The 23,382-nt window shown below is 43.4% G+C and overlaps 1 protein-coding gene and 1 long non-coding RNA gene across 4 annotated transcripts in view; one reads left to right on the forward strand and one right to left on the reverse strand.

The window, feature by feature from the left end:
* Positions 1-2,675, forward strand: part of LOC129051766 (uncharacterized) — an 80,439-nt gene extending 77,764 nt beyond the window's left edge. The window contains exons 3-4 of the long non-coding RNA XR_008516233.2: positions 1,776-1,957; positions 2,534-2,675. This is a non-coding gene — a long non-coding RNA (uncharacterized LOC129051766). The remainder of the gene's footprint in view (positions 1-1,775; positions 1,958-2,533) is intronic.
* SCGB2B2 (secretoglobin family 2B member 2) overlaps positions 1-23,382 on the reverse strand; it is a 178,987-nt gene that overhangs the window by 66,859 nt on the left and 88,746 nt on the right. Inside the window, exons 2-3 of one of the 3 annotated variants that reach the window (XR_008516232.2) lie at positions 6,124-6,340; positions 2,631-4,117 (exon numbers count right to left, since the gene is read on the reverse strand). The exons of 1 other annotated variant lie outside the window; for it this stretch is intronic. The gene's annotated coding sequence lies outside the window, so the exon portion shown is untranslated. Of the gene's footprint in view, positions 1-2,630; positions 4,118-6,123; positions 6,341-23,382 lie in introns of those variants that run through there. One more of the 3 variants, XR_010138481.1, reaches the window with a different exon arrangement.

A 23,382-nucleotide genomic window follows, 5' to 3' on the forward strand; every position in this document is an offset into this window, starting at 1 on the left:
CAACAACCAAAGTTTTGCAGAACTGTATTGATGATGGGTAACATGGCATAAGAGCAGACAGATAACTAAATCTTCCTCTTCACCTTCAATATTGGAAAGTCAACAGATAGTGCCTAAAATAAAAATTTTGTTTGTAGAGACAGGGTCTCACTATGTTGCCCAAGGTGGTCTCAAACTTCTGGCCTCAAGAGATCCTTCTGCCTCAACCTCCCAAAGCACTGGGGTTACTGGTGAGCACCACCTTGCCCAGCCCCAGCCTTTTTTTTTTTTTTTTTTTTTTTTACTCTGGTAAAATATACATAGCATGAAGTTAAATCATTTTAACTTTAAGTGTATAGTTCAGTGGCATTAAGTAAATTCTCAATGTTGTGCCACCATCACCACTATCGATGTCCAAAACTTTTTCATCATTTCAAACAAAAACTCTGTACCCATCAATAAATAACTCCCCAGGCCCTGCCCTGCCCCCTTGTAACCTCTCTTCTACTTCTGTCTTATAGAGTTAGTTGCTTATTCTGGGTAACTCATGTAAGTGAAACCATAGAACATTTGTCCTTTTTTGCATCTGGCTTATTTCACTTCATTTTATTTCTTCTCAAGTGTCAGCCATGTCACACATATAGAAAAAGTTCATCTTTTTGGCTAAATTATATTCATACATCACATGTATTCATTTATGTGCTGACGGACACTTAGGACATTTCCATGGACTCACATAATTTTGATGCAAGTAGAAACATTTATAATTAACACAGTATTTTATGAAAGGCCCATATGTAATAAGTACTATTAACTGAGTGCCCCCTTTGCAGAACCTGTGTGAGGGGCTTCATATACATTGAAATACGAACTTGGGAGGTGGGAATTGCTGTCAGTTTCACAGATGAGCAAGCCAAATTTCTGTGTCTTCAGAGCTCAAAGGGCCTCACCCAAGTGTGCAGTCCAGAGCCTGTTCTCCTTCCACTGCATGCCCAGGTGCTGGACGTGAATGCAGACACAGGGAGAAACACACACACGAACCCAGATGTCTACCCAAAAATATCTTTGTGAAGGGACAATAAATGCACAGGCAAACATTCAGACAAACTCACTTAGCAAATGTTTGTTGAGCCTGGGCTCAGTGGCAGATTCTGATCTAGGGGATGCCATGTGTAGATACATTTGCCAAGACACAGGGTCATGCCCCAGGGGCTCCTGGGCACACATGCACACACAGACCTGCGGGCTCACACCACAGTGCTCAGCCTGTTCCCAATCCCAGGACACTCCAGGGAGGACAGAGAATGTCACGCCAACACCCAACCCCTCCCACTGCAGGCTGAGCTGAGTTCCTGATATGCTGCCAGCCCAACAGCATAGCCCAGGGTCCTGGTTCTCTCTGCAGACCTGCTCTGACCCCACTTATGTGCATACACAGACACACACAGACACAGACACACACACACACACACACACACACACACAAAGGTGTGTGTCAGTTGTCCAGATATACATAAAGCTCACCCATGGCTGATTCCCTTTCTGTGCCTGCTGGGACCAGACTCCACTGTCATGAGGATGACACCCACCACCTGTGCTCTTCGGCTGGCTCTGATCTGCAGCATCCAGCTGGGTGAGAAAGAGGCGGGCAGGGCTTGGAGGAAACAGGTGGCCCTGCTCCTTCACTGTCATTGCCATCCTAGGGTCTCAGCTGTCACTGTTGCAGGCATTTGCCATGGGAGGTTTCAGTGAATTCTGACCTCTGCTGCTTTCTTATCTTGCCTCATCCACCACAGGGGATGCCTGCCTGGATTTCTATAAGTTGTTTGGGAGAGTTGCTTTTGCATACCCAGAGGACCTGAAGCAGGAGCTTGCTCAATACAACCCCAGCCCCCTGACAGAGGAGTACTTCCTCAAGTTCCAGCAATGCTTTTCCTCTGTTTCATTCCCAGAAAGGCTTGCTGTTGTTGGAATAATGGTGAGTGTGCCCTGGGGAACCTGCACATGCTGCACGGCCACAAGTCCCAGGCCTTGTGTCCCGCACTTAACTTCCCTTCCTGCTTGCCATATCCTGAGCAGGAAGCCACATCCCAGGATGCTCATGATCAGATGAAGGCCCCCACAGACCCCAACAGGGCCTCTGGCCTCCTCTTTTTCAGCCCTGAACCCAGACACTGCAACCCTGCAAGGGGAGAACCTCTGCCCCTGGTGCCTGGGAGAGGCCCAGGGACACAGGGAACCACAATCACTGCATCAATGCACTGATCATGAGCACACAGCAACACACACTCACACAGGATGCTGTTAACAGCAACACACACACTCCATGCCTGCACAGGCACATGCATACATGTGTGTTACACCAACACATGCAGAGTCACACTCAAGCAGGAGTCACAACCCACACTCACCGTGTTTGTCCAGAGCCTGGGATCCCTAAGAAATGGACAGACCTTAAGGAGCTCCTCTGACCTCTGGGACTGGGTGGTAATGATGGGTCCGGGGATGCTTTCACAGAGGCTCCCAGGTCCCCACTTTATTTCTTTCCCAACAGCCTAGGATCATCATCAGCGATGACTGCAAAGATGTGTAGATACTTCCTTCTGATCTGAGGACCCCTGCAGCCCACCTGGCCCTCCCTTCCTCGGGGCTCCCCACACTCCTGGCCTGACTCTGTCCATCAACAAACAATCCCCAATAAACACCTGCAGTTCAGCTCTGTATTCTGGCATCTCTGTGGAGTTGGCTGTGACCGCATGTGTAGTGTGTAACCAGGGTCTGCCTGTGAAATTATGTGATGGAGGAAGAACTCAACAGGAATGTGTACACATACGTGTTTTCTGAGCCCATGAAATCAACCCTAACACAATCCTCCATCTCCTCCTACCCAAGTCCTCCTTCTCTCTACCCCTACACCACAACCCCACCCCGCCTTGACCCAACCCCCCCAGGACTCAGGATGCTGGAGGCTGGGAAACCTTGCCCTCCTGACTGAGTCACAGGCCTCAGTGTCCCCATAAATACCTGCAGCTCAGCTCTGCTTCTGGGCTATTGGGACCAGGCAATCTGCACGAGGCTGTGGGGGTCTCTGTGGCCATGTGACCATGAGAGGGGACACTGAGGTCACAGGGAATGAGCACCACTCTCAGGCATGGGGCCTCTGTCCCACTTCACCCCTCAGTTGATTTCGTCCTCGCTGGAGGTCTCAGTGGCCTTCAATATATTGATGAGGCTCCATCAACTCCCTCAGGGGGAGGTCCCTCCCCAAACCTCAGGCCCTTTCCGCAGGCTCCTTGGATCTTCTGGGCAACGGTCACCTGTGCCCATCAGCTCATACTGCCCTAAACTCCTCCGTCTCCCTCCGAGACTCTCACTGCCCCAAATGTCCTTTCTCCCCTCCATTCGTTCTTTTTGTCACCTCTCAGCTGTCATTTCCTCCCGGGTCAGACATTTCTGGCCCCCATCTCAGGCCACATCTTCTTGCCTTTGTCCCCAGAATTGGCATCACTTAACACACTGTCTGTCCCAGTCATCACCCATGCACTCAGCCAGGGAAGGAGTGTCCCCCTGCCACACATCAGGCCTTTTCCCAGAGCCGGACACCCCATGGAGAACAAGGCAGATGAGGGCGCTACTTCCCCGAAGTTCACATCCAAGGTGAAGAGAGGGTTGTAAAGCTGAAGAAAATTGTAATAGTGATGAGAACCACACGGACCACCCAACAGGGAAATGGGATCGAGTGGGACTGGCTTCGGGTGCCACATTGGGTCAAGTGGTCCCAGAAGGCACGTGAGGAGACATCTCCCCTGAGTCCTGAAGAACCTGAGGCAGCCACCAGGTGAAGGTCTGGGGCAGAGAATGCAGCATGAGGAGAAAGGGTTTAGTGTGTTGGAGAAACGGCCAGTGCACCTGGAACAAGGGGCGGTGGGGAAGGAGGTCACGTTGGGCTGGAGCAGCTGGGTGGATGCAATGCCACTGCTGAGAGGTGAAGCCTGGGGAGAAGCAGGTTTAGGGCAAAGATCCAGAATCCCACGCTGGCCCGGATAAGTTTCCAATCAAGACATCCATTAGCCACCCAGGAGGATGAGACACAGAGAACTTGAGACACGCTAGTTTGGAGCCCATGGGAGAGTGAGGCCTGGAGACAAAAATACATGCTTTCAACATGTAGGTGGACTTTAAATCCATGGAGATAAAGACAAGAATAAATCTCATGTTATTTAATTCAGACACACATAAGAGTCAGCTTTTAACAATCAAAGGCCATGAGTTTCAACTATAAGTTAATGAATAGTTAAAAATGTCCTGAGAAATTTTGGACAAAGAAGCTGTTGATGTAAGTTCTCTGAGGATGCAAAAGCATTTCACATGTGTTTGAAAGAATAAGGAAAATGTTAGAGAATATTTGTCTGGTTACCATGAGTCTACCCATAATCTGTAAGTTGTCATGTAATTGAATAATTTCTTAAAATTACAATGTCCTTTAATCAAAACATATTTATTGCCAAGCTATGCTTTTTAAATTAATTTTGTTCATATTTATCTGGATGGCAAATCCACAGAATATATTATGTTAAATTATGATCTTTGTATTAATGTTAAAATTTTGTGATGCATCTTTTTCCTTTTTTCCACAGTTTTAATATATTACTCTTTAATATTTTAAACTTCATACTTTTTTGGTTATTAAAATGAATTTTTTAAATGCAAAAAGAATGTGTTGCATTATTTATTTTAGAAATTCCCCTCTTTGTGTTGGACTGCAAATTGAGTTTCTTTCTCTTTGGATCATTTTTTATTTTATGATTTTATTTATTTATTTATTTATTTATTTTATTTTGAGATGGAGTCTTGCTTTGTCACCCAGGCTGGAGTGCAGTGGCATGATCTCAGCTCGCTGCAACCTCTGGCTCTTGGGTTCAAGGAATTCTCCTGCCTCAGCCTCCCAAGTAGCTGGGATTACAGGCATGTGCCACCAAGCCCAGCTGATTTTTTGTATCTTTAGTAGAGACAGGGTTTCACCATGTTGGCCAGGCTGGTCTTGAACTCCTGACCTCGTGATCCGCCCACCTTGGCCTCCCAAAGTGCTGGGATTACAGATGTGAGCCACTGTGCCCAGCCTGGATCTTTCACAACTAGGACTGAGAATGTATGTAAAAGTTCTGGAACAGTACAGAAGGAAAACAGTTTTTATGTATAACTTCAAAAAGGGAAGGAAAAAAGAGAGAAATCCTTTGACTTCCACGTGCCCATCTCAAGACCTTCCACTCACAGATTTGAGGCTCTGGTTTCTGGGTTTGGAGTTTCAGTGTTAACCTCTACAGAACTGACACACACACATAGAGATGAGTGTAATGTGTAATTATTATTCCTCTTGCTGGTCACCACCATCACTTTTGATTTCTCTTTTTTTCTGTGAATTTACTTAAAAGAAAAAAAAACTTTTTGCAATAACTATTTGGAGTTTAAAAATCAATAAACCAGCCAGGCATGGTTGCTTATGCTTGTAATCTCAGCACTTTGGGAGGCAGAGATGGGTGAATTGTTTGAGGTCAGGAGTTTGAGACCAGCCTGACCAACATGATAAAACCCCGTCCCTACTAAAATACAAAAAAATTTAGCTGGGTGTGGTGGCAGGTGCTTGTAACCTCTGCTACTCGGGAGGCTGAGGCAGGAGAATCGCTTGAACCCAGGAGCTGAACAGGCAGACCCAGCCTGATGCCCTTGGGACCTGATCCCACTGCCCTCTTCCTGTGCACCCCAGCTTTCCACTCTGTTGTGCCCCATCTGTCAAGTTTCTTTTTGTCTCTGATCTCTGCCAGGGTGATTCCAATGCCTGATCATCTGTTCTTCTTCAAGTCAAGGGTGAACCCTCAGCCCCACCATTTCCTCTTCCTCCACTCCTAAGTCATCCCCTAAGTGTCCTGAGGGCAATAACTGGGTCATAAATGCCCTATGTGTCTCCAGCATGGGCTCTGCATGACTTCACTAGACACTGAGTCACATTGATTGAGGGCAGAGGACAGAAAATCTAGCGAGAGAGGGACTGGAGCAAGAGGTGGAGTGCCTGACCCTTGTGGGGTGGTTCAGCTACTGGGGCTGAGCATACCGGAGACCTGGAAACTCACCAGGCCTGACATTTACCTTTCTGCTTTAATCCCAAGAAACCCATGGAGATTGGGGATCTTCCAGCCGAGCCAACGGCAAAGATGAGGATTTCCTGGTGCCCCTTGGCCAAACCTCCTGCTCACCTGGCCGAGCCAGGTATGTGGACCTGTGGCGTGGGTGGTGGCCACATCACTGTGGAATTGGGCTTCTTCCAGGGTTGATTTTCCATGGTTAGATTTTCCCTCAGTAGAGGCTGTTATGAACAACAATATGACAACAAATTAGAACATCTAGCAGAAATCTATAAATTCCTGGAAAAATATAACCTACCAGGATTGAGCTGAAAAGAAATCAAACTCCTGAACAGACCAATTACAAGTCAGAAATTAAATCTGTAATAAAATGTCTCCTATCACAGAAAAGTCTAGATTCCAATGGCTTCATTGCAGAACTCCATCAAACATTTAGGAAGAAATAACAGCAATTCTTCTCAAACTCTTCTAGAAAATTGAAGAGTATGGAATTCTTCCAAATTCATTTTGCAAGACCAACATTATCCTGATACCAAAACCAGAGAAGCACACACAACAAAAAACTATAGGCCAATATCCATGATAAACATAGATGTAAACATTCTCCACAAAATACTAGCCAACCAAATTCAGCAGTACATTAAAGTAATCATTCCCCATGACCAAGTGGGATTCAACCCAGGGATGAAAGAATGTTTCCAGATACACAAATCAATAAATGGAACACACCACACCAACAGAATGAGTACAAGAACCATATGATCATCTCATTAGGTGTGGAAAAAGCATGATAAAATTCAATAGTCCTTAATGGTAAAAACTCTTTAACAAACTGTGTATAGAAGGAATGTAGCCCAACACAGCAAATCAATGTATGGCAAACCCACAGCCAATATCATAGTGAACAGGAAGAAGTACAAAGCTCTTCCTCTGAGATCTGGAACAAGGCAATAATGTCCACTTTCACCACTTTTATTCAACATAGTACTGGAAGCCCTAGCCAGAGTGATTAGGCAAGAAGAAATAAAGGGCATCCAGACTGGAAAGGAGGATGTCAAATTATCTCTGCTTGCAGAGGACACGATCTTATGTACAGAAAACTCCTAAAGCACCACCAAAAATCTCTTAGAAAGAAAACCCCTAATGCACCACCAAAAAAATTCTTAGAACTGATCAACAAATTCGTTAAAGGTGAAGGATGCAAAATCAACATATTAAAATCAGTACCATTCCTGAACATCAACAACAAATTAGAAAAGAAATTGAGAAAGCAATCTTATATAAAATAGCTATTAAAAAAAGAAATGCTTCAGAATAAATTTAACAAAGAACATAGAAGACCTCTACCAACACAACTATAAAATACTGAGGAAATCAATTGAAGAAGACACCAAAAAATGAGAACATATCCCATGTTCATAATTAGAAGGACTGCTATTGTGAAAATGACCATATTACCAAAAGTGATCTGCAGATTCAATGAAATTCCTATGAAAATATCAATGATATCTTCACAGAAATAGAAAAAATAATCCTAAAATTTATATGAAACTACAAAAGACTCTGAGTGGCCTAAGCAATCCTGAGCAAACAAAACAAAGCTGGAGGCATGGCATGACTTGACTTCAAAATAGACTACAAAGCTATAGTAAAAAAACCGCATGGCACTTGCATAAAAACAGACACATAGACCAGTGAAACTAAATAGATAACTCAGAAACACATCCAACTGTTTACAACCAAGTGATTTTCAATGAAGGTACCAAGAACATTTACTGGTGAATGGACAGTCTCTTCAATCAGCGATGCCTGAAAAACTGGATATCCATATGCCAAAAAAATGAAACTAGACCCCTATCTCTCATTAAATTGATAAAATAAACTCGAAATAGTTTACAGACTTAAAAGCTGAAACTATGAAACTGCTTGAAGAAAACATAGGGGAAATACTACAAGACTGATCTGGGCAAAGAATGTATGGTGAACCCAAAAGCACAGGCAACAAAAGCAAAAACAGGTGAATTGGATTATATTAAACTAAAAAGTTATTGCACAGCAAATGAAACAATCAACAGAGAGAAGAGGCAGCTTGCAGAGTGGCCAAAAAAATTGTAAACTATTCATTCAACAAGGGATTAATATCCAGAATACACAAGAAACTCAATTCAATGTCGAGAAGAAAAACCACAAGTAATCTGATGTAAAAATGGATAAATTAGCTGAATAAACATCTCTCATAAAATGACATATACATATGGCCAATAGGTATTTTTAGACGAGATCTGGCACGTTCAGGGTGGTATGGCCATAGACACCAACAGGTATTCTTAAAATGCTCAACATCACTTATCATCAGGAAAATGCCAATCAAAACCACATTCAGATATCACCTCACCCCAGTTAGAATGGCTACTAGGAAAAGACAAAAGATACCAAATGCTGGTGAGGAAGCAAAGAAGAGGGAACTCTGGTGTGCTGTTGGTGGGAATGTAAATTAGAACAGTTATTATGAAAAACAGTATGAGGGTTCCTCAAAAACTAAAAATAGATTTACCATATGATCAAGCAATCCCATTACTGGGTACACATCCAGGCAAAAGGAAATCAGTATATCAAAGAGATATCTGCACTATCATGTTTATTGCAGCACTGTTCACAATAGACAAAACATGGAATCAACTGAAGTGTCCATGAACACTTGAACAGATGAAAAAAAAATATGGTATACACACACAATGAAATAGGATTTAGCTATGAAAAAGAATAAAATGCTGTCATTTGCAGCAACATGGATGAGCTTGGAGTCATTGTTTTAAGCAAAAGAAGCCAGGTACAGAAAGATGAATCCTATATGTTCTCACTCACATATGGAAGTAAAAAAGCTGCTCTCCTAGAAGAAGAGTGTAGAATAATGGTTACTTGAGGCAGGAAGTAGTTGGGGGAGGTGGGAGTATAGCCAAAAGTTGATGGATGGACACGAAAGTGCAGCTAGATAGGAAGACTAACTTCTAGTGTTCTATAGGATTGTAGGGTGAGTGTAATATACAATTTATTGTATATTTTCAAATACCTAGAAGAGCAGATACTGCATGTTCCCAACACAAAGTAATGATCAACGTTTGAGGAGGTGTATATGCTAATCACCCTGCTTTGGTCATTACACATTGTATGCATGTATTGAAATATCACTGTAACCCACAAATATATACAATTATTACTGCATCCATTTAAAATAATAATAAAAGCAAAAGAAGAAAAGAAAAAAAGCTACAGTCTAATATCCACAAGTAAATCTTCAATAACATAGTAGAAAACCAAGTTCAAACACACATTAACAGAATCATACAATATGACCAAGTAGACTTTATCCCTGAAATAAAAGAATAGTTCAACATATGCAAATCAATCAATGTGACATTCCACATTAACAAAATAAAGAATAAAAACCACAGGATCACCTTAAAAGATGCAGAGAAAGCACCTGATAATAATATTCAATATCCATTCATACTGAAACCATCAACAAAATAGGTATTGAAGGAACTTACCTCAACACAAATATGGTAATATATAAAAACCCACTGCTAACATCATAATCAATAAAGAGAAATTGAAATCATTTCCTCTAAGATCAGGAACAAGATAAGGATGCCTACTCTTACCACTCATATTTAACATGGTACTGGAAGTCCTACCCAGAGCAATGAGGCAAGAAAAAAAAGGCATCTAAATCAGAAAAAAAAGAAGTAAAACTTTATCTCTTAGAAGATCACATGATGTTGGTTGGGAGATGTGTTCATTATTTTGATTATTATGGTAGTTGTTCTGATTTTTACAACTGTCAAAAGTTACAAATTATATACTTCAGACAAACATACTTGTTATATGTAAATTATACTTCAATAAAGCTTTTAAAACAAAACATTAATTTAATAAACATATACAAGATTTTAAAATAAAATTATAATCAACTTCACAGGTTAATGAAGAGAGAAACATTAAAAAGAAACATTTAGTTAATACTTTAAATGATAATATTTAAAGCTCAACTTCCCCAAAACTCAACTGTTTATGTAAAGCTAATGAGAGACCATCAGGCTAGGAGGATAGAGGAGCCTTAATTTGGCCAAAGTACAGACACACAAAAAAGTTACAAATTATACACTTTAGATAAACATACTTGTTACATGTCAATTATACATTAATAAAGCTATAAAACAAAAAATTAAATTTAACAAACATTAAATAATTGCCAGCAATTATTCTGGCAGTCACAGATATGCAACTTCTCCAGTTACTTCTGCAGATACCATCACTATTTTAGAACTTGAGATTGGCCTTTTGAGATGTCTTTTCAGGTTTTTTTGTACGTCTAACACCAATGGCTCCACCTAGATTCACCAGCTGTTCCTGTGGACCCACCCAGAAGGAACTGCATGCAAAAAGACAGCTTCAACTCTCTATGAATTCATCTCCAATCCAACAAATCAGCACTCCACATACCCTAGCCCCCTGCCCACCAAGCGTCTTTGAAAAACCCCTAGCCTCTGGGCCTTCAATGAGATCACTTTGATGTTAACTCTGTTTCCCCCATGGCATGGCCAGCCTTCCATCAGTTAAACTCTCTGCAATGCCACGGTCTCCCTGAATTGATTTGTTTGTGCAGCAGGCAGGAAGAATCCTTCGGGCATTTATACCACTTCAACCTTATGTAAATTCTTCCAAAGAATAAACAATGAGGGTACATTCTCTGTACCAATCAGTGTTCCTGCAGGAAAGAAATGTCACACTCATGCAGGATATAGGACAAGAGTTTAATGAATGGCTGTAAACAAAAAAATTCTAAGGCCCCCAACCATCTGAATGGATCTCTCCTCTTGGCCAAGGGCATTCCAAAGTTAACCTGAAAAACTAGTTCAGGCGAAGATGGAAGGAGGAGTCAGACCTGCCTCATTATACCCATCTCTCTTTTGCAATTCAGGAAAAGCTGACCAAGGTTTAACATCAACACAGAGCTTAAGTCTGATAAGAAACATTTACAATCTATTCCCTCTGAAGCCTGCTACCTGGAGGCTTAATCTGCAGGATAAAACCCTGGTCTCCACAAACCCTTATCACAACCCAGGCATTGTTTTTATTGACAATAACTCTTTGAACCAATTGCCAATCAGAAAAATTTTAAAACTACCTAAGACCTGGATGCCCTCCCAACCCCACTTCAAGTTGTCCTCTTGCCCTTCCAGATGGAACCAATGTAAATCTTACATGCACTGATTGATGTATTATGTCTCCATAAAGTGTGTAAAAGCAAGCTGTACTCTGACCACCTTGGGCACATGTCATCAGGACCTCCTGAATCTATGTCATGGGCACATCCTTAGCCTTTGAAAAATACTTTCTAAGTTGATTGAGACCTCTCTCAGATACTTTCTGGTTCACAGGCTTATGGCTGTGCTGTGAGCAAAGTTAAGGGAAACCAATAAGAAAAGTGAGAAACCCAAGGCAAGCAAGAGCAACATATCTAATGAAAGGCAAGGAAAAGGAGCCATTTCTACAATCCAGTGAGACCTGTAACTGCAGGAGAGGCCAAGGTCACAGGAGGAATGCAGCCACTGCCAAACTGTAGCCCTGAAAAAAACCAAAGGGCAACATTGCCCAATGATGCAATCCAGAAAAGGTCAGGTCCTGGGGTACAAGGCAGGCTATGGAATGAAGACTAACCCTGTTGGAATAAATATACATCACCTCTACATCCCCCAATTCATAATGAGCTGGTATCATCCTGACACCAAAATCCAACCACTCAAGGACATAGACAAAATATTCTATGCAAGATATTGGCAAAGTGAATGAAATTACATAATAAAGAAAACTATATGCTGATTAAGGAGGATTTACACCAGAAACACAAAGTAGGTTTCAAATTACAAAATTATTTGATGTAATTTAACACATTCAGAGACCAAGGGAAAAAACTGTATGCATATTTCATTAAATGCAAGTGAGATATGTTATAAGATTCATCTTTTCTTGATTTAAAAAATTCCTTTACAGAGGGTGCAGTGGCTCACGCCTATAGTTCCAGCATGTTGGGAGGCTGAGGTGGGCAGATCACTTGAGCCAGGAGTTCAAGATCATGTTGGGCAATACAGCAAAATGCTGTCTCTACAAAAATTACAAAAATTAGCCAGGTATGGTGGCACCCACCTAAAATCCCAGCTACTCGGGAGGCTGAGGTGGGAGGATCGCTTAAGCCCAGGAGGATGAGGCTGCAGTGAGCCATGACTGCACCACTGCACTTCAGCCCAGGTAACAAAGCACAACCTTGTCTCAAAAAAAATTTAAAAATTATCTTAGAAAATATGAATAGCATAATATATCTTAATCTAATGAAGACCATCTACCAAAAAAATCTTATGTTAAACTTCTTATATAATGGTGAAATATCAAAAGCTATCCTTTAGAATCTGAATGAAGAGTAACCAGAAATACTTTTAAAATGTTGTTTAACTTTCTTATAAGCCTAAAATTATGTGAAATTTAACAATTTATATAAGATAAAATGCTATCAAGAGCAAAAGAAAGAAACAAACAAAAAAGAAGTTCATCTTGAGTTCAGATACTAAACAAAAATGCCTATTTCACCATTGCTATCTAACATTGTACCAGAGATTCTACAAGTGGAATAAAGCAAGACAAGTAAAATATATGAAGATTGAGGAGGAAAAAACAAATATACATTAGATATATTTATATAAACAATCTTACAGCATCTACAGAGAATATATTAAAGAGTTTTTGAATGCTGAATACAAAACAATGTAGAATAATTATACTTTTCTATATGGCAGCACAAACATTTATAAGCTGACACTTTAAGAGAATGCAATATTTACAGTGACATTAAAAAGAACAGATGCCTTGGAATAAATCAATTAATACATGTATAAGAGCACCATAGAAATACATATGTAATACCAACATTAACCTTAAATGTAAATGGGCTAATTGCTCCAATTAAAACACAGACTGGCAAATTGGATAAAGAGTCAAGACCCATCAGTGTGCTGTATTCAGGAGACACATCTCATGTGAAAAGATGCACATAGGCTCAAAATAAAAGGATGGAGGAAGATCTACCAAGCAAATGGAAAGCAAAAAAAAGCAGGGATTGCAATCCTAGTCTCTGATAAGACACACTTTAAACCGACACAGATCAAAAGAAACAAAGAAGGCCACTACATAATGGTAAAGGGATCAATTCAACAAGAAGAACTAACTATCCTAAATATATATGCACCCAATACAGGAGCACCCAGATTCATAAAGCAAGTCCTTAGAGACCTACAAAGAGACTTAGACTCCCATACCATAATAATGGGAGACTTTAACACCCCACTGTCAATATTAGACAGATCAATGAGACAGAAGATTAACAAGGATATCCAGGACTTGAACTCAGCTCTGCACCAAGCGGACCTAATAGACATCTACAGAAATCTCCACTTCAAATCAACAGAATATACATTCTTCTCAGCACCACGTTGCACTTATTCTAAAATTGACCACATAATTGGAAGCAAAGCACTCCTCAGCAAATGTAAAAGAACAGAAATCACAACAAACTGTCCCTCAGACCAAAGCGCAATCAAATTAGAACTCAGGATTAAGAAACTCACTCAAAACTGCACAAATACATGGAAACTGAACAACCTGCTACTGAATGACTACTTGGTAAATAACAAAATTAAGGCAAAAATAAAGATGTTCTTTGAAACCAATGAGAACAAAGACACAACATACCAGAATCTCTGGACACATTTAAAGCAGTGTGTAGAGGGAAATTTATAGCACTAAATGCCCACAAGAGAAAGCAGGAAAGATCTAAAATCGACACCCTAACATCACAATTAAAAGAATGAGAGATGCAAAAGCAAACAAATTCAAAAACTAGCAGAATGCAAGAAATAACTAAGATCAGAGCAGAATTGAAGGAGACAGAGATATAAAAAAACGCTTCAAAAAAAATCAATGAATCCAGGAGCTGGTTTTTTGACAAGTTCAACAAAATTGATAGACTGCTAGCAAGACTAATAAACAAGAAAAGAGAGAAGAATCAAATAGATGCAATAAAAAAATGATAAAGTGGATATCACCACTGATCCCACAGAAATACAAACTACCATCAGAGAATACTATAAACACCTCTACACAAATAAACTAGCAAATCTAGAACAAATGGATAAATTCCTGGACACATACACTCTCCCCAGACTAAACCAGGAAGATGTTGAATATCTGAATAGACCAATAACAGGTTCTGAAATTGAGGCAATAATTAACAGCCTGCCAACCAGAAAAAGTCCAGGACCAGACGGATTCACAGCCGAATTTCTACCAGAGGTACAAAGAGGAGCTGGTACTGAGAGGTGACAGTGTGCTGGCAGTCCTCACAGCCCTCACTCACTCTCTGCACCTCCTCTGCCTGGGCTCCCACTTTGGCGGCACTTGAGGAGCCCTTCAGCCCACCGCTGCACTGTGGGAGCCCCTTTCTGGGCTGGCCAAGGCCATAGCCGGCTCCCTCAGCTTGCAGGGAGGTGTGGAGGGAGAGGCGTGAGCAGGAACCAGGGCTGCGCGCAGCGCTTGCGGGCCAGCTGGAGTTCCGAGTGGGCGTGGGCTTGACGGCCCCGCACTCAGAGCAGCCGGCCGGCCCTGCTGGCCCCAGGCAGTGAGCGGCTTAGCACCCGGGCCAGTGGCTGCAGAGGGTGTACTGGGTCCCCCAGCAGTGCCAGCCCACTGGCACTGCACTCGATTTCTTACCGGGCCTTAGCTGCCTTCCCATGGGGCAGGGCTTGGGACCTGCAGCCCACCATGCCTGAGCCTCCTACCCCCTCCATGGGCTTCTGTGCGGCCCCAGCTTCCCCGTCGAGCACCACCCACTGCTCCACAGCGCCCAGTCCCATCGACCACCCAAGGGCTGAGGAGTGTGGGCACATGGCACAGGATTGGCAGGGAGCTCCACCTGCAGCCCCAGTGCAGGATCCACTGGGTGAAGCCAGCTGGGCTCCTGAGTCTGGTTGGGGACGTGGACAACCTTTATGTCTAGCTCAGGGATTGTAAATACACCAATCAGCACCCTGTGTCTAGCTCAGGGTCTGTGAATGCACCCATCGACACTCTGTATCTAGCTACTCTGCTGGGACCTTGGAGAACCTTTATGTCTGGCTCAGGGATTGTAAATATGCCAATCGGCACTCTGTATCTAGCTCAAGGTTTGTAAACACACCAATCAGCACCCTGTGTTTAGCTCAAGGTTTGTGAGTGCACCGACACTCTGTATCTAGCTGCTCTGGTGGGGCCTTGGAGAACCTTTGTGTCAATGCTCAGATACAGAGGAATCTGATGGGGATGTGGAGAACATTTGTATCTAGCTCAGGGATTGTAAATGCACCAATCAGCACCCTGTCAAAACAGACCACTCGGCTCTACCAATCAGCAGGATGTGGGTGGGAACAGATAAGAGAATAAAAGCAGTCTGCCAGAGCCAGCAGTGGCAACCCGCTCGGGTCCCCTTCCACACTGTGGAAGCTTTGTTCTTTTGCTCTTTGCAATAAATCTTGCTACTGCTCACTCTTTGGGTCCACACTGCTTTTATGAGTTGTAACATTCACCGCGAAGGTCTGCAGCTTCACTCCTGAAGCCAGCGAGACCATGAGCCCACCGAGAGGAATGAATAACTCCAGATGTGCTGCCTTAAGAGCTGTAACACTCACCGTGAAGGTCTGTAGCTTCACTCCTGAGCCAGCGAGACCACGAACCCACCAGAAGGAAGAAACTCCGAATACATCCGAACATCAGGAGGAACAAACTCCAGACCCGCCACCTTAAGAGCTGTAGCACTCACTGCGAGGGTCCACGGCTTTATTCTTGAAGTCAGTGAGACCAAGAACCCACCAATTCAGGACACAGTACCATTCCTTCTGAAACTATTCCAATCAATAGAAAAAGAGGGAATCCTCCCTAACTCATTTTATGAGGCCAGCATCATCCTGACACCAAAGCCTGGCAGAGATACAACAACAACAACAAAAAAGAATTTTAGGCCAATATCCCTGATGAACATCCATGCAAAAATCCTCAATAAAATACTGGCAAACCGAATCCAGCAGCACATCAAAAAAGCTTATCCACCATAATCAAGTGGGCTTCATCCCTGGGATGCAAGGCTGGTTCAACATACACAAATCAATAAACATAATCCATCACATAAACAGAACCAATGACAAAAACCACATGATTATCTCAATGGATGCAGAAAAGGCTTTTGATGAAATTCATCAGCCTTTCATGCTAAAAACTCTCAATAAACTAGGTATTGATGGGACGTATCTCAAAATGATAAGAGCTACTTATGATAAACCCACAGCCAGTATCATACTGAATGGGCAAAAACTGGAAGCATTCCCTTTGAAAACCAGCACAAGAGAAGGATGCCCTCTCTCACCACTCCTATTCAACATAGTGTTGGAAGTTCTGGCCAGGGCAATCAGGCAAGAGAAAGAAAGAAAGGGTATTCAATTAGGAAAAGAGGAAGTCAAATTGTCCCTGTTTGCAGATGACATGATTTTATATTTAGAAAACCTCATCGTTTCAGCCAAAATCTCCTTAAGCTGATAAGCAACTTCAGCAAAGTCTCAGGATATAAGATCAATGTGCAAAAATCACAGGCATTCCTATACACCAATAACAGACAAACAGAGAGCCAAATCATGAGTGAACTCCCATTCACAATTACTACAAAGAAAATAAAATACCTAGGAATCCAACTTACAAGGGATGTGAAGGATGTCTTCAAGGAGAACTACAAAGCACTGCTCAGTGAAATAAAAGAGGACACAAACAAATGGAAGAACATTCCATGCTCATGGATAGGAAGAATCAATATCATGAAAATGGCCATACTGCCCAAGGTAATTTATAGATTCAATGCTATCCCCATCAAGCTACCAATGACTTTCTTCACAGAATTGGAAGAAACTACTTTAAAGTTCATATGAAACCAATAAAGAGCCTGCATAGCCAGGAAAATCCTAAATAAAAAGAACAAAGATGGAGGCATCATGCTACCTGAGTTTATACTACAAGGCTACAGTAACCAAAACAGCATGGTACTGGTAGCAAAACAGATATATAGACCAATGGAACAGAACAGAGGCCTTAGAAATAACACCACACATCTACAACCATCTGATCTTTGACAAACCTGAGAAAAACAAGCGATAGGGAAAGGATTCCCTATTTAATAAATGGTGCTGGGAAAATTGGCTAGCCATATGTAGAAAGCTGAAACTGGATCCCTTCCTTACACCTTATACAAAAATTAACTCAAGATGGATTAAAGACTTAAATGTAAGACCTAACACCATAAAAATCCTAGAAGAAAACCTAGGCAATACCATTCAGGACCTAGGCATGAGCGAAGACTTTATGACTGAAACACCAAAAGCAGTGGCAACAAAAGCCAAAATAGACAAATGGGATCTAATTGAACTAAAGAGCTTCTGCACAGCAAAAGAAACTATCATCAGAGTGAACAAGCAACCTACAGAATGGGAGAAAATTTTTGTAATCTACCCATCTGACAGAGGGCTAATATCCAGAATCTACAAAGAACTTAAACAAATTTACAAGAAAAAAGCAAACAACCCCATCAAAAAGTGGGCAAAGTATATGACCAGACACTTCTCTAAAGAAGACATTTATGCAGCCAACAGATACATGAAAAAATGCTCATCATCACTGGTCATCAGAGAAATGCAAATCAAAACCACAATGAGATACCAGTTAGAATGGCCATCATTAAAAAGTCAGGAAACAACAGATGTTGGAGAGGATGTGGAGAAATAGGAACACTTTTACACTGTTGGTTGAAGAGTAAATTAGTTCAACCATTGTGGAAGACAGTGTGGCAATTCCTCAAGGATCTAGAACTAGAAATACCATTTGACCCAGCAATCCATTTACTGGGTATATACCCAAAGAATTATAAATCACTGTACTATAAAGACACATGTACACATATGTTTATTGTGGCACTATTCACAATAGCAAAGACTTGGAACCAACCCAAATGTCCATCAATGATAGAATGGATTAAGAAAATGTGGCACATATACACCATGGAATACTATGCAGCCATAAGAAAGGATGAGTTCATGTCCTTTGCAGGGACATGGACAAAGCTGGAAACCATCATTCTCAGCAAACTATCACAAGGACAGAAAGCCAAACGCCACATGTTCTCACCCATAGGTGGGAGTTGAACAATGAGAACACATGGACACAGGGCAGGGAATATCACATGTTGGGGCCTGTCAGAGGGTTGGGGGCTGGGGTAGGGATAGCATTAGGAGAAATACTTAATGTAGGTGATGAGTTGATGGGTGCAGCAAACCAACATGGCACATGTATACCTATGTAACAAACCTGCATGTTGTGCACATGTACCCTAGAACTTAAAGTATAATAAAAAAACAATAAATAAATGTGCAATGACATTAAAAAAAGAAATACATATGTAAAAAATTATTGAGATAAAATAAGGGAGACCAAAATAAAGGGCAACATGTACCAGTGTTATGGAGAAGAATATTCAATATTATCAAAATTTCAATTCTCTCCAAATTGAATTAAAAAAGCTGTTTCTAAACATCTGGCACTGTAGAGGGCCAAAACCAGCAAAGACATTCTAGGAACAAGGCCAAAGTGGAAGGACTACCTCTGCCAGAGTCAAGAACTAAGTAAAGCTTTAGTGTGTACTCAACGCAGTGCCACACTGGCATAGAGACAGACAAAGAGACCAGCGACATGAAATAGGGAACTCAGAAGCAAACTATGTCCCTCTATGGGGCACTTGGTTTTTGACAAAAGGGACACTGAGAATAATGGAATAAAGGCCATCTTCCCCTAAACCAAGTTTGTCCAACCTGCGGCCTGCAGGCCCCATGCAGCCCAGGACAGCTTTGAATGTGGCCCAACACAAATTTGTAAACTTTTTAAAAACATTATGAGTTTTTTTGTGATTTTTTTTTTTTTTAGCTCATCAGTTATTGTTAGTGTTAGTGTATTTTTTTTAATTTAATTTAATTTTTTTGAGATGGAGTCTTGCTCTGTCACCAGGCTGGAGTGCAGAGGCCCAATCTCGGCTCACCATAACCTCTGCCTCCCAGGTTCAAGCAATTCTCCTGCCTCGCCTCAGCCTCCCAAGTAGCTAGGACTACAGGTGTGTGCCACCACTCCAAGCTAATTTTTTTGTATTTTTAGTAGAGAGGAGCTTTCACCATGTTGGCCAGGATGGTCTTAATCTCTTGATCTCATGATCCACCTGCCTTGGCCTCCCAAAGTGCTGGGATTACAGGTGTGAGCAACCGTGCCAGGCCATGTTAGTGTATTTTATGTGTGACCCAAAACAATTCTTCTTCTTTCAGTGTGGCCCATGGAAGCCAAAAGATTACACAACCCTGTCCTAAACTGGGACAGCAGGGAATCTATATAATTAAAAAGTAAGGGAGTTCTTACCCACACTTCACATAAAAGTCCATTCCATGTACCTTAGAGACCTTAATGGGCAATCCAAAACAATAAAGACTTTACAAATCTTTATGTAGAAGAATATCTTTATGACCATGACATGAGAATCTTTTTTCCAAAGGAATAAAACCATATTAAAAACAATAAAGAGATAAAAATGTTTTTTAAACAACACACACACAACATGAAGCATAAAGTATAACATTGATAAATTTAATTATATTAAACTTTAAACTTTTGCTCATTAAAAACCATAAAGAAAATACAAAGTTGATCCACAGTGTTGGGGAAGACATTTTCCACAAATAAACAAACAAGGGCTCTTATCAAGAAAATACAAAGAACTCCTTCAGCACATTGGGAGGCCAAGGCACAGGAGTTCAAGGCCAGCCTGGGCAACATGGTGAAATCCCATCTCTACTGAAAATACAAAAATTAGCCAGGCACAGTGGTATGTGCCTGTAGTCCCAGCTACTCAGGAGGCTGAAACAGGAGGATCGCTTGAGCTCAGGAGGTTGAGGCTGCAGTGAACCGAGATCATGCCACTGCACTTTAGCCTGGGTGGCTGAGAGAGACCCTGTCTCAAAAAAAAAAAAAAAAAAAAGTGGGGAAAAAGCCTTCTACTCACATTTCACTAAATGACTGATAAACATATGAAGAGGCCTCAACCTCATTACACCACAAAATGCAAATGGAAACCCAGTGAGATGCCGATGCCCCTGACACCTGCCTACCAGATGGTTCACATGACACTGACAATACCACCTTGTGGTGATCTAGAGCAGTAGGAAATACTACAGTGTGGCTGGGGGTGTGCATTGTACAACTGCTTTAAAGGTTTCCTGTTTCCTAGAACAATCAAGAATATGAATGTCTTATCACCTAAAATCCACACATGGGCATAAACCCTAACAAATGTGAATGTAAATGTGTGCCAGGATATTGACACATAAAAGCTCCCTGTAGTGTTTTTCATGATAATAGAATCAGTACACAATGGTAGATTTTTTAAACCATAAAGACAGCAATGTGGATTGATAGCAACAGCAATGTTGAACAAAAAAGTAAGATACAGGAGAACACACACGATGACCATGGCCATAAAAATTATAAAAAGGCAAAATTAATGTTTACTGTATGTGCAGATGTTCAGGTAGCAAAACCATCCGCTAAAATAACAGAAAACCACAAAGTCAGAACAGGAGTCAACTCTAGGCAGTGAGGCTGGTGCCGGGAGGGGCTCACCATGCCCTTTACTGAACTGCAGGGGTATTGTGAGGTTTGCATCACAGTCATCACTTAAGATACACTTTATATGGTGTGTCCTATTCTGTATTTGTGTCATATGTCACAATAGAAAGATGAGAGGCGAGGGGAGGAGTGAAAGGGAGAAAGGGAAAGTGAAGCGGAGGATAAATGAATAAAGAAAAAGAGACAAGAAGATGGAGATGCAGAGGGGAAAGAGGGAAAGAACAGGGCAGGGAGGAAGAGACAGGAGAGGATTTGGGGGAAGAGACAATGGGGAGAAGGAGGGAGTGTGAGCTGCACCCGTGTAACCTGCCTGCCCCAGCTCCTCCACAGCCAGGTTGTCCTCCCTGCCCACCTCACCCCTCCCCCATGGGATGCCTCTGCTATGGGACCACTCCCCACTCAGCATGCTGTTGACCTCCAGCCCCTATCCAGAAAGTCTCATCTCCCAAAACCCTGCCCAGAACCTTAAGGTGAACCCACAGTTGAGGGAGCTCCTCCCCTAGTGTCAACCTGGCTCCCACCTCCCAGTGTGGGAGAAAAGCAAAGCAGGTGAGCTGGGAGGCTTTGGGGACAGGCCATTCTCCAGGAGCCAGCCTGGCCACAGGGCCAACGGTGCCTGGCAGAGAACAACAGGGCTCAATAAGCAGAGGCCATGCAGGCCCCAAGGCCAGACTACAGTGGGAGCCAGTGTGGCCAGGTGCCCAGAAATCCCAACAGCACCACTGGGTCCCTTAGAAGATGCTCAAGTTCCCAAAACAACTGGGGGTTAGGGGCAGGGGATTAGTCAGATCTCACCTTGGACAGCAGCCCCAGCCCTGTCCTCAGCCCCTGGGACACCAGGGCATGAGGCTGTTACAAGGAAGTAGGTGGCTCAAGGCCAGGTGCCTGTGCCTTGGCTGAGGGACGTGGCTCAGGTCAGTTTGCTCCATGACTCACTGGGTCCCACAGACCCCACTCCATGCTCTACTGCAGCCCAGTGCACTGCATGGTGCTCTGCTGTGCCAGGTTGTGTTGTGTCCAGTTGTGCTGTGTTGTGTGCTGTGTCACTGTTTCTGCAAACTCCCTGTCCAGGAGCTCTAGGGCCCTGGCCACTGAGAAGCCCTAGCCCTGAGTCAGCCTCAGGCAAGGCCTGCATCCCTGCTGCCTCCCTTTCCCTGGCTCAGCCTTGCAGCTCCCGCTGACCCCTCTGCCACTCACCTACCACCCATCACCCCCACTTAGAGGCCAGGAAGCAGCGGGAGCTGTATCTCTCTCCCAACCACCCCCTCTCCTCTTCCTTCATCCTCCAGGACATGCATTTCTAACAGAAACCACAAATCCTGCAAATGCCCTGATCCACCCACCGACCCCAGGGCACCTCCTGCCCAGGTGTTTGGCACAGGAGACACTCCCACAATGGCCCCATCATGTGCCTGGTGGCCCCGAGGCTGCAGCATGGGATGCCTGTCTGGCCCTGGACCTGCCCTGGGCCCTGCTCTCTGCCACTGCTCACAGGACAAACCCAAACAATTGCTGTCCTCCCTCTGAAATGGTGGCCATGGGGGTGCAGGGAAGGCCTCGCATCCCTCCTGTGCCCAGGCCCCTCACCCACACACTCTGGCTGGCTGCATCTGCTGTCCAGAGTCCTTGGTCACAAGGCATGCAGCCCGGACCACAGTGATGACAAGGGAGGCCCTTCCTAAGCCTAGAGATGGTCTAAACCTTCATGGAACTGCTGGTCCCAGTACCAGCCAGAGTCTCAGGTGAAGCTGAGGTAGCTCAAAGTGGTGCACGGGAGATGTCTGATATCAACCCTCTCCTGGAGGTAGATGATGTCTCCAGCCTGGTGACTTCCCTGGCCACCAGCCACCACCACCCCCCATCTCCCCAAGGCTGAAAGTGCAAGCTTGCCCTGGCCCTGGCATAGAAAGTGCACGATCTGGTCATGTCATGCAGGTGACCTCATGCAGGCATGGTGGCACTTGTGGGGCAGTCCTGTAACCTGCAGTGTGGTGGGTGGGATGGATGTGTGTGACACAGGCAGGAGCTACCCCTCATGGCAGTTGAGGGCCCACGTGTGTATTGGGTGGGGCGGATGGGAGTGAGAGGTGAGTGGCTGGGCACAGGCAGGTGAGTGAGTGACAGCTACACAAACCCCACCACTGAGCATATCCCTCCCAGGACAAAGCAGATCAGAGCCACAGGCCCAGCCCTGAGAGGCCCAGAGGAGCCTCAGGTCCTCAGGGACCTGGCCCTCTCGGCCCTCAGAGGACCCCACTCCCTTTAGATAGCCCCCCAGCTGGCTCCACCTGCAGCTGTGCGAGTGGGAAGGGGACACAATGCTCTGAGGTCCAGAGAAGGAAGGAAGATGGAGGGAGGGTGGCCCTCTGCTCCCAGGTCCTCTGTTCTCTGGCTCTGCTGCTCAGCCCTCTGAGGCTCTCCT

The sequence above is a fragment of the Pongo abelii genome, chromosome 20 (genome assembly GCF_028885655.2).
Source record: "Pongo abelii isolate AG06213 chromosome 20, NHGRI_mPonAbe1-v2.0_pri, whole genome shotgun sequence".
NCBI classification, from domain to species: domain Eukaryota; kingdom Metazoa; phylum Chordata; class Mammalia; order Primates; family Hominidae; genus Pongo; species Pongo abelii.